We start from the raw sequence: 11,465 nt of genomic DNA, 5'->3' as shown, positions 1-11,465 counted from the left end.
TTACAGTTAGTGACGTAACAACACCATAAAAGCTGGTGGGTTGAAAGCAATACGGGAGGTAAAAATAACTAGAATAATTGTGATTTATTTATTGTGGCTTTTATTTTTTAGGTATAACATTTTATGTAATTCAGGCTTATAGTTCAAACTTCTCTAAAAGCCTTCAACAATGACAATATTCATTGTAATTTAATAAATCCTTCCAACACACATTGTAAAAAATAGCCTACTGTAAGTTAAGAAATCATTTCAATATGTACATCTTCTGATGTAACAACAATAACATTATAAATAGTAACATAGCTGAACATGGTATTGCACATTTAGCTTTGAGTGTTACTGACCTGAGATGTTTTTATTACATGAATTAAGGTGACTGAGGCTTTTTAACATACAGGGATGCAAACTCACCAGGTATGAAAAAGGTGACAAGGATCCGAGCCCCCGGCTCCCCCACCCCACAGAATATCGGCTTTAAAATGAGGAATAACAGAGGATTTTAGCAGAACAACTAAAGCAGCAGTGTTAATAATAACAGAAACACCAAAGAGTCACATCTAATAGAAATATATAAAAGCATTTATTTTAAATTGTGTAGCAGTCAGTTTATAATTTTGGCAGCACTGTTGAGCATTTTGAGAATGTATTTTCGTGCCTCTGTGCAAGGCTTAAGTCTTTTTATCTTTATAGCCACATGGTGTAAAGTAACTAAGTTCATAAACTCAACAAGTACTATACTTGGGCACAATTTTGAGATACTTGTACTTTATTTAAGTATTTCAATGTTTTGCTACTTTGTTCTTCTACTCCACTACAGTTCAGAGGTACATGGTGTACTTTGACTCCACTACATGTATTTAATACCTTTAGTTACTTCACAGATCTGGATTAATTAAGTGAAATATAATCAAGTGTTAAATCAGACTTTAGTTCCACCTGGAGTAAATCCACAAGCTACCCTGTAGTATACAAAGTCATTCAAACTAGCTGCACCTTTACCAGCTTTCATGATCAATCATTATAAAACATACCATATATATTATTCTGAAATGGACCAATCTGCACAATGACTACTGTCACTATATTTTGATGATAATACTTTTCTACTTTTACTTGAGGAACATTTTGAATGCAGGACTTTTACTGTAACAGAGTATTCCTACACTCTGGGACTATTACTTTTACTCAAGTACAAGATCTGAGTACTTCTACTTTTACTCAAGTACAAGACCTGAGTACTTCTACTTTTACTCTAGTACAAGATCTGTGTGCTTCTACTTTTAATCAAGTACAAGACCTGAGTGCTTCTACTTTTACTCAAGTACAAGATTTGAGTACTTCTACTTTTACTCTAGTACAAGATCTGTGTGCTTCTACTTTTACTCAAGTACAAGATTTGAGTACTTCTACTTTTACTCTAGTACAAGATCTGTGTGCTTCTACTTTTACTCAAGTACAAGATCTGAGTACTTCTACTTTTACTCAAATACAAGACCTGAGTACTTCTACTTTTACTCAAGTACAAGATCTGAGTACTTCTACTTTTACTCAAGTACAATATATATATACTTATACCACCTCTGTTTATAGCCTATGAAAAAAACTATTAGAAATAGAAGGCTAAAGCTAACGTTAGCAGATAGTGACAATGTATGCTAGCTAGCTAGCTCAACGATTCCTTAAAGGCCATGTAATGCATCTAACACAGGTGTTTTTTAACATGTAGTTTAGATATCACCAGAATAAAAATAAATAAAAATGTTTAAAGTTTCGTCATAATTAAATGACATATACGTTAAAAACCGATGTTGGTTCCGAAGTTTGCCGAGTACGCCCCCGATCACTCCCGAACGAGCGGTGACGTCACACGTGGCAAACATTGCCATTTGATCAAATCAGTCCAAATGGCAAGCAACGCGATAACTTCAGACAGCGACAGCGACAGCGATCATTCAAGCTCAGATTCAGTGGGTTATCTGGATTCAGTTACAGAAGTAGAGAGTGAACCAGCTAGCCTTTCACTTCAAGGCATTTTGCCTTATAAGTACGAGCCTCCTGCCCAGCAATCGAACAACGAGGCAGAAACTTGTGAAAGAGAAGCGGATTCCGCAGCCGGCGAGACTCGAGTCGGCAATACTGAATGGTAAATTCTGTTTTATTTAGTTTGACCTGCACTAAATGTCGATCTTAATTTGTCATCTGTTCCTCACACGTCCGGCAGATATTGTTTTGTTTTTTAATGTTCTGTACAATATTCAGGTGTACATGTCAATGCTGTGAAAGCATGCCCACTGCAGATGAATGTGTATGCTGCAGAGAGATCTGGCAGGTGATGGAACAAATAGACAGTTTGCAACCTACTGACCAGATAGCAGAGTCCTGCATCGGGTCGGGTATCCGCGGGTACCCGACGGGTGACCCGCAAAAAAGGTGATTTGCGGGTGGTATTTTTTCAAACGCTTTTTTCCGGGTTCGCTTCTGGGTAAAACAAAGATGATGCGGGTCCGGTTGCGGGTGTTGCATAATAAATATATTTAAACAATAATAATTTAGTTTAATGTTTAAATCCTCAGACCTCTCCTCCGCGGTACCGAGCATAATCATAACCTCTGCAGTGCATCTATCTGCTGCTGAGCGCACCACATTCTGAATGGCTGAGGTGAAGCTCTCTATAGCGGAGAATACAGCATTTTCAATAACTCTTCCTCAAGAGCAAAATCCAACGTCTGGGAGGCTTTTGGTGTCATCCTAGATGGAGAAAATAAACAACATCCCAGGCTTTTTGAGCCAAATATGCAACTGCGTGTGTTAATAATTGCACGTTGTCACTGCTTATATATATGCGGGTTCGGGTCGGGTTGCGGATCATGTGCCGGCGGGTCGGGTCGGGTTGCGGGACTAATTGGCAATATGTGCGGGTAGCGGGGCGGGTTCGGTACTGCACGTCACGGGTGCGGGGCGGGAGCGGGTCTTGAAAATCAGACCCGTGCAGGACTCTGCCAGATAGAAGACACCGACGAGAAACCAAGGTGCATTATTAGCCACCCAGGCTTTAGAGAAGGCTGTCTCAGTGTTTGGACACTGAAAATAGCGTATCTTCAATACAAACAACAACACAGAGCAGTTGATGGCCCACTACACCAGTAAGTAAATATTGATTGACCCAACTGCCTATTGCAGCTTTGCTTTCATATAATACTTTTAGTCGCTACAGATATGGTACACTTTTAAAGATACCATTAAACTCTTTCAAGCAGTCAAAAACAGCTTGGCTTTTATTTTTTCTGTGTATGCAAGTTCAATGTATGCTTGAGAAAAGAAACAACTACACATGTGAGGAAATATATAAGAGGTCTATGATTCTGTCAAGCAGTCATGTATAACCTCATATTTATTTTGTACAAGTAAAATACAAATATCATGTTATAAGCCAATTTGTAACCATTGCTACATAATAGTAGGCTACTACATAACATTTTATTTTTCTCCAAATATATTTATAATCTGTATACTTTTTTTTCATTAGGAAGTATCGATATACAGCTTATCGACAGTTTGTACGTTGGTGCTGGGGTGTAGGCCTACTCGGCCCAAAAATCAGAGTCCCGCTGCATGTGCTGTAACCAAGATACGGAAGACTTACCCTGAGCCGGGAGGCCGCTATCAGGGATTTCAATGGCCAAATCTGTAATTTGACATAAGTCATGCAGCTGAACTGGTTAAAATGGTTTCGCATGATGTAAATAATTTACAAAGTACATCATTTACAATATTATTTTTCCAAAGAAACATGTAAATATAACAACATTTTCCAAATCACAAATTTGTAAGATTGTATTAATTTACTGTTTGATAAATAAAAAAGGGTTCTTTTGTTAATTTTTCACTTGTAACATTTTATCTTTATTGCAGTGTACATTAGTCTATTTTGGTATATGTGCGAGCCCACAAATAATTAAAAGTGGTAAAAATAATAAAGATATTCAGACGTAATTCATTTTTGGCCTTACTTATTTCACTTCAACTTTTATATATTTCAGTCACTAGGCAAGTTCACTGTACTCTGGTGACATTTAGCTCAAGCTGGCATAACACCTGTAGTAACTTAATTCTGACCCGAGTTTTGTGCACAATCTTCCAGCACCCATGATCAATGTTTATAGCAATCAGGAAACATTCACAGCTCACAACTACACATCGCTTCCCCATCATGAATTGTTACATAAAAAAAGTTTAGCGAGGTCCGGTTACACATATGTTGAGCGAAAATAGCGGAAGGATACAAAACAAACAATCCAGACGAGGCTGGTGTTTGCCACGTGTGACGTCACACAGCTGGGTTAATGGCTGGCAAGCTTTTCGCTACCGGAGCGGAATAACACGGGAAAGTGGCACACATTTCATGTTATTTGGGGGGTATTTATGGAAAGAATCATTGATGTTGATATGTCAAATGAAACAGTGGAAAGTGATGAAGCGATTTATTAACACAGAATAACTTTTATTTTGGACATTACATGGACTTTAAATAATATTGCCACAGAAAAACTTTTAGGTTCACATCACGCTCTGCCGCTCCGACAGGGAGCTCTGCTCTGAACACCTGAACGGCCCGTTCTAACAGCTGTTCACCAGCGGTCCAGTCTGTGCCACAGTGACTCCGGACGCACAGTTAATATTAACGAACGCACCCGTAGGTAATGTAGCTGCTGAAGCTAGACCATGATCTCGGAGCAGCAGAGCCTTATTATACATCCAAGAGCAGAGCCGACAGGCAGGAAGACTCGAGCACACAGCTCGTACTTCATTATAATATATAAAAAAAGAACACCATGCGTGTCATGATGGCACATAACAGCTCACGGCCGCAGATTACTCCGGGTCCCAGCCCCCCCATACCCCAAAAATATTTGTATTGCAGATCTACATGAATCACACAAACGACTTATTTTGGATTCAAAACGGCGAATTTCGCCGAAAGGTGACAAGTTTGCATCACTGAACATAGACAGAGCACAACTGAAACACAACATCTGAGATGTAACAACATATTACACTTTTCGGGGATGCTTGGGATGTGAGGAGTGAGGGACACGGCTTAGAACGGGCGTGTCGCCTGGCAGGACAGGAGAGTGTGTGCACCAGTCTGCCTTGATCTATGAATTCATGTCCGTGACACTCACTGCTGCCCACAGCTGTTTTATAGAAGGAAATTCCTTCACTTCATGAAAGTGTTTTAACCACACACATCTCTACACACACATGACGGGTGTTATTTTCCCCATAAGGAACAAGTCGCTGCAAATTATGCCACTTATTACACGGCCACATTCTCAACAAAGTAACGACATGACTCCCAATATTAATTGAAATGCTTTTATGAATTTAGAAAACGTTTTTATTGATTTAAAAAATAGTTGTATCATGTATTGATTTAAAAAATAGTTGTATGTATTGGTTTAAATTGACATGCATCCGCTAAGAAAAATAGTCCGTTGTTACAGTTTTTTAAACAGTCTGAATGAAACGGCAGCTCTCAGCTGTGTATTTACACAACTAATGGCCCATCAACCACAGCTCTCTCCCCCCCTCCCCCCTTGATCTTTCTTCTCCAGCAGCTAAATTAACGGTAGGTTACTCTGAGTGACAAGCTTACAGTTAGACACAACACTGTAATTGCAAGTGACCCTCAGTTTAGTTGACTTTTATGTTCAACTGCTAAATGTGTTACTGATAAAAAAAAGGGCTTCTACTGTACCTAATTACCTTAACACTAGAACCGCCAGAGGTTTTTGTATAGGCCTACCTAAACCCGTCAAATCCCGCTATTAGAATGCAATTTTTAACAACATAGGGTGCTACATAACACACTTTCAGGAAAAGTCACGGACTGGGAGACTTTAATATTTTATTGAAAAAAAGTTACATTGCACACACACAACACACATCACACAAATTGACCCGATTGGCGGTTCTAGTGTTACATAAACTCACTAATTAATGAAAACAGTTCAATACGCATTATTCTTATTCTTATCATTCTTTATGAGCGCAGAAATAGTCTTAAAATCAGATCTGTTTTTTAAATGAAATCTGACGGCAGGCAGTTAGCTCTGATCACCTATGATAAATGCGCCGCACCTAATCGCTGGCCATTCAGCCACAGATACTGTTCGAAATGGGGGGGAGCTAGGGGGAGCTTGGCTCCCTCGAAGAGGGAGGGAGCTCCCCTGAAGGCCGACTTTGAGATAAATAGGGGGGGCCCAAAATAATCGTGCATATTTGTGTCACACAGATTAGAAATGTTGAGTTTCTGTAAATAACAGTTCTTGAAATAAATAATAGTTATTGTTCATTACAGTTTCTGAATATTTTTTTTATATTTGTGAATATGTCTGGGTGTTGCCATCTGTACGTGGCGGCGCTGCATTCTTACTTACGTTGCTATGGTTATGGCGGTGATGCCGGCGCGGTATTTGAAATGTTCATATTGATATTTTTTTAACTCTGGCTGTGTAATAAAAAAATATGGCAAAACGAAAACAGCCAAGCATCAAAGCTTTTGGATTCACAAGCAAAGAAGCGAAGGAGTCTAAAAATGACAACGTGAACGGAAAACAACTTTTAGTTGGCCGGCTGTAAGCGGCGTTAGGGTCGAGCTTGACAGCTCCACACCGAGGGAGAGGCCTGCCGATGCGGAGCCTGAAGAGGCTTCAACAACGGCCACATCCGCCGGCATAGTGACACCGTCTGTATTAGTAGAAGAGTATTTTTATAGCAATTGATCGCATCCGCGCTGCTGCGCCAGTCAACAGAGCGTGCGTGTGACATATTTAGTAGCAGGATGTGCTCTGAAAGCAAATGGGTAATTCGAAAACTGACAGAGCTCCCTCTATACAAATCAAACTGTAGACGGTGTGAAAGCACCTATTGTTTTAAATAATGGTCGGAATGTGACCTGTGAGCCTTCTGAATTACCGTGGGACAGCACATTCTAAACTAAAATGTTCAATCAATAAAGTAACATCTTATCTTATCTTAATAATATCTTCATATTAATAATAATAATAAATCATACAGTATGTGTCCGAAAGGGAGCAGGAGGAAGCAAACACACAAATATACTGCATATTAAAGCAAACGATTGTAAAGGTTAAAGTATGAGCATAACAAATAAAGAAGTGTAATGTAAACATTTACATTATGATTTAATGTATGATTTAATATATAAAGACTATATATTATTGAATTACAAGATTAGATATACTTTAGTTGATCTAAAATATTGATGGGTTCAAATGCTCTTCAAAACACAACTGAAAGTCCATGAAACTTGTCTTTCTGTATTTGTGAATGAAGCGCCATCTCCTGGTTAAAACCTGAAATTGAAAATCTGGCAACGCCCTCTTGGAAAATAGTGGGAGGGCTTAACATTCCTCTATACTGGTATTTGGCAGGTAGTAGGCTGGAAGCTGTAAACTGGAGTCCGAAATTCAGTGCTACATCTGTACATCTTGTGTTTGCTTGTACAGTGTGTTCCATAATGGAGTTTGTTGGTTTTTGGCCCTCAGGGACACTGAAGTAACCTTTATCTGGGATGTCATGTGACCCAGATCCTTTTCTCTGGTTGGATATAAAGTATCCAACCAGAGAGATGTGCTGTGATCAGAGAATACCTTGCTACAACACAAGTGGAGATCAGTAGACAGCAGGCACTCAGAAACGTGGTGTAAACTGCAACACATGGGATTGTCATAAATCAGCATATCTCAGTAGTCAAATAAAATTGGGCCATTCCAGCCTACTAAACATGATGAAGTCTCCTCCCTTGTTATGCAGCCAGCTAGATGCAACCATGCACCTGCAATTTCATTCATAATTCATTTTTGCACGTGATAATCTCTCTGACAAACAGTCTAATAACTCTGATAAACACAGCCAGCAGCCTAAAACAGAAATTAATTCAGTGTACCTCTGTGCTCATTCATTTACATGCAGTGCCATTATTCAATATTATTATTCCAAACAATCACGCGGATAAACAGCATGAAATACAAAACAGAAAGCTTTGCAATATAAACTGAGATCATCCCTTCTTTTCTTGCTGGCTCTCACCCACACATAGGCAAAACACACATCTACATCTTTACAATGCACATCTATACACACAGATGGCTGCATAACCATCACATTACCAAGTCTGTGATGAATCCTATTTTTGCATTCAGTTGGACGAGCTCTACCCTATCAACGGCATCTGAACACAAGATGTTCTGCCACATAAAGCTTCCCCTGCTTGATATGGTGGTAAGATAGATTTTCTGATGGTTGTAAGTGTAACCAGTCTGTTAGGTGTGTGAAAACTGGACCAGTATTCCAGGTTCTTAAAGGATGGGTAATAAATGAAGTCGAACACCAGAGTAAGGAGTGAATACTGAGATTTTATAAAGAAAAAAAGATATACATTGGCACAGGAATAAACAACAGTCTAAATATTTTCAATTGTTTTTAAAGCGCTTGACACCTGGGTGCACCCCAAATAAAATACAAATAAACCCCCAAAAGAAAATAGTTTGTTGTTCAGTTCCTGTAAGGTCCAAAATCCAGAATCCAGAAAATCCAGAATCTTCTTATCCAAGGGTATCATGAAAACCCAGCCGAGGAAAATAAAACTAATAATCAAAACTCCCGGTTTCAAAGGCAGCTCCAACCCCCAACGACAGCCCCAGAGATTGGTCAACCGCCGTCCTGGTCAAACTCTTAATGTGCGCTGTTTTGTGCATATAATGATCACAACAAGTGTCTCCGTTGTTCCAGCGTGACGCTGCTCCCTCACACACACATTTCCAACGTGCCCTCACCTACCGAGTGAGGAGGCGGGACTTGGCGGATTTTTATCCAACTGCAATCATGATTGCGTTATGAACCAATGAGCTTTGTTCTTAAAAGTTGACCATTTAACTAAAATATACTATAAAATAACTAAATAAATAATACATAATTATTAACAAACAAAATACAAGAAACTTGTAACCTTGGTTTATCCAGTGGGTTACATAAAGATGCTAAATCGTTGAGTAAACACAGCCAGGGGGATGCCAGGGGGATGCAAAAGAAAATGGTAAGCCAATGGCTGACTGTCAGGGATAACCCCTCGATTCCACGGGTCCGTCTGCGTCGGGTCCGTCTGCGTCGCGTCACGGCTGCGCCACGGTTTTGGTCCGGCCTCCTCCGGCGTCATAGCCCACCGGGCGCGTTTCAGAAGCATTTCAGATGCGTCTTGCGTGCCGGCTCAGAGTTGTTGTTGATTTGGGCATATTTCCCGGACAGGCTACTTCGTACAGACAAAGTTAATAATAATTGTAATGGTCCAGTTATAAACGACATTAATCAAAGATGTGTTGCTGTATTTTAGTGGTAAAAAAATGCATTCATCATCATAATTATTCTATATATATAATTTACACAGTGCCTGTAAACCGGAGGAGAACGTTGGCATTTCTCCTCCTACTTGAAAGACTACGGAGGGATAGGGTCTGCAAATTAGTTTATTTTGGGGATTGACTGGATGCTCTGACCGGTCCACTTCATGCCCGGCGCTATGCAACGCCTCACGTCGAAAAATAGACTTGAATCCTATTTTGAGCGGAGCCCAGCGCCGACACGCTTCTGGGACGCTTCTGAGCTGTAACCAACCCGATATCACGGCAAGACGTGAACATGTGACGATTTACCATGCTGGGAGACGTGAAGATGTCACGATTTCGTCCCTTCAAACGTGACAGTTACACGGTATTGTTAACCCATGTTAACCAGTGGAGAAATAAACGGAAATGCCAAGGAAATGCTACCCCGACGGTCGGTTGTTATTGTCAATATTAATATAATAATGATTTATTTTTTAATAGTCACACTCAATTACGCCGACTTTCTTGCTTCCCCAGCTGGTCGACACCTCTTTTAGCAGAAACAAAGGCTACATTAATGTATTAAATCGATGTTAATCCATGCGTGTGGATGTGGAATTAACGGACGTGACGTTGTGCGATTGAGTTGCCAGGCAACAGCTTCGGTTCATGTTAATTTACAAACTCTTCAACTACAACCTTAGTTATATTTAAAAACATGTTAGAAGGCCTCACGAAATACTTTAATGCAAATTAAAATGTAAATGTGAAGGAATGTGTGTATAACAAAATACATCGGTGATAAACGAAACCGGAAACTGACGTAGGCAAGATCCTCAGCTCGATGAATGGATGGTTTAGCCGCAATGCATGCTGGGATTTGGTGTTTATGTGATGTGAAATCTGAAAACGTTTTTTAAAAATAAAATAATAATTTATTCCGAGTGTGCTTGCTTTTCTCTTTGAAAGTCATCATATAACGGCATTGTAATACACGGTTCGGCTGCATTAAATATTACATATCTGCCGTAGTTCTCTATTTATAGAGCCCTGCTGAGGAGACTTCTAGACAAACAGAAGAACTGCCGCCAAAACTGAAAACGTGACGTGGATCATAAATATATAAGCAATTAAACAACATCTTACATTTCTTTTCACACAATACGTCTCCTCGCAGTATCAACACTAATTCGGCTGACTTTTATATTTTATCCAATTGGTAGATAGGCTGTACTTACACCATAACGGTGCAGAGCTGATAGAAAGGGACACCTGGTGGTTAAAGCACATTATTGAATTGTATTATTTTATTATTAGATATTAATAGAAGGATGTGCAAAACAGACAAACTAATAAGGCTTAATTTAAACATTAAAGAGTACTTTAGGTTAAGGTCTTCTTTTGAATAAGAAAAAAGCTTTGGGGGTATAGAAGAAGAATATGGAGGGATGAAACCCTCTTTGATGGTCACACATGCAGAGCACACAGCACACACTGTGACATTTGTATCTACAGATAAATATTAAGCCTGAAAAAAAACATTAACGTCTAATATATTGCTTTCCTGCAATGTTAACTATGTTCAAGCACTTATTTGTTTATTATTTGTTTATTATTACACTGATATTATACATATGTATTATACTCTTATAAGATATGTAGATAGTATAAGAAATGTGCAGAATGACAGTTTAATGGTGGAGGTGTACACACATATTGATAGATGTCTTGTAATGCACTGTTGAGGAACCTGCGACCTACGTTTTTCATTCATTGCATAACTACACCGTAGTTGTGTATAATATGATATGTCAATAAACCTTAGCTTAGAAAACACTAATTCAAACTCTTAATGAAATATTGAAAGGGGTGTGCAAACTAGTCATTATATACAGTCTTTAATTAACTATTAGTAGAGAATAACGAGTAATGAATATACTTTATAGGGATCCTATTAATATCTAATAGTAAAATAATAAAATTCAATAACGTTCTTCAACCACCAGGTGTCCCTTTCTATCAGCTCTGCACCGTTATGGTGTAAATACAGCCTATCTA

The 11,465-nt window shown here is 39.0% G+C and overlaps 1 protein-coding gene across 11 annotated transcripts in view; it reads right to left on the bottom strand.

The window, feature by feature from the left end:
* The window catches only part of LOC307016871 (leucine-rich repeat and fibronectin type-III domain-containing protein 2-like), a 321,008-nt gene that overhangs the window by 17,420 nt on the left and 292,123 nt on the right, over positions 1 to 11,465 (bottom strand). The window contains exon 1 of one of the 11 annotated variants that reach the window (XM_079646217.1): positions 412 to 1,349. The exons of the other annotated variants lie outside the window; for them this stretch is intronic. The gene's annotated coding sequence lies outside the window, so the exon portion shown is untranslated. Of the gene's footprint in view, positions 1 to 411; positions 1,350 to 11,465 lie in introns of those variants that run through there. 11 annotated transcript variants of the gene reach the window in all.

This window comes from Notothenia rossii (genome assembly GCF_949606895.1).
Source record: "Notothenia rossii genome assembly, chromosome: 8".
Classification (NCBI taxonomy): domain Eukaryota; kingdom Metazoa; phylum Chordata; class Actinopteri; order Perciformes; family Nototheniidae; genus Notothenia; species Notothenia rossii.
This window is presented reverse-complemented; position numbering and strand designations above follow the sequence as displayed.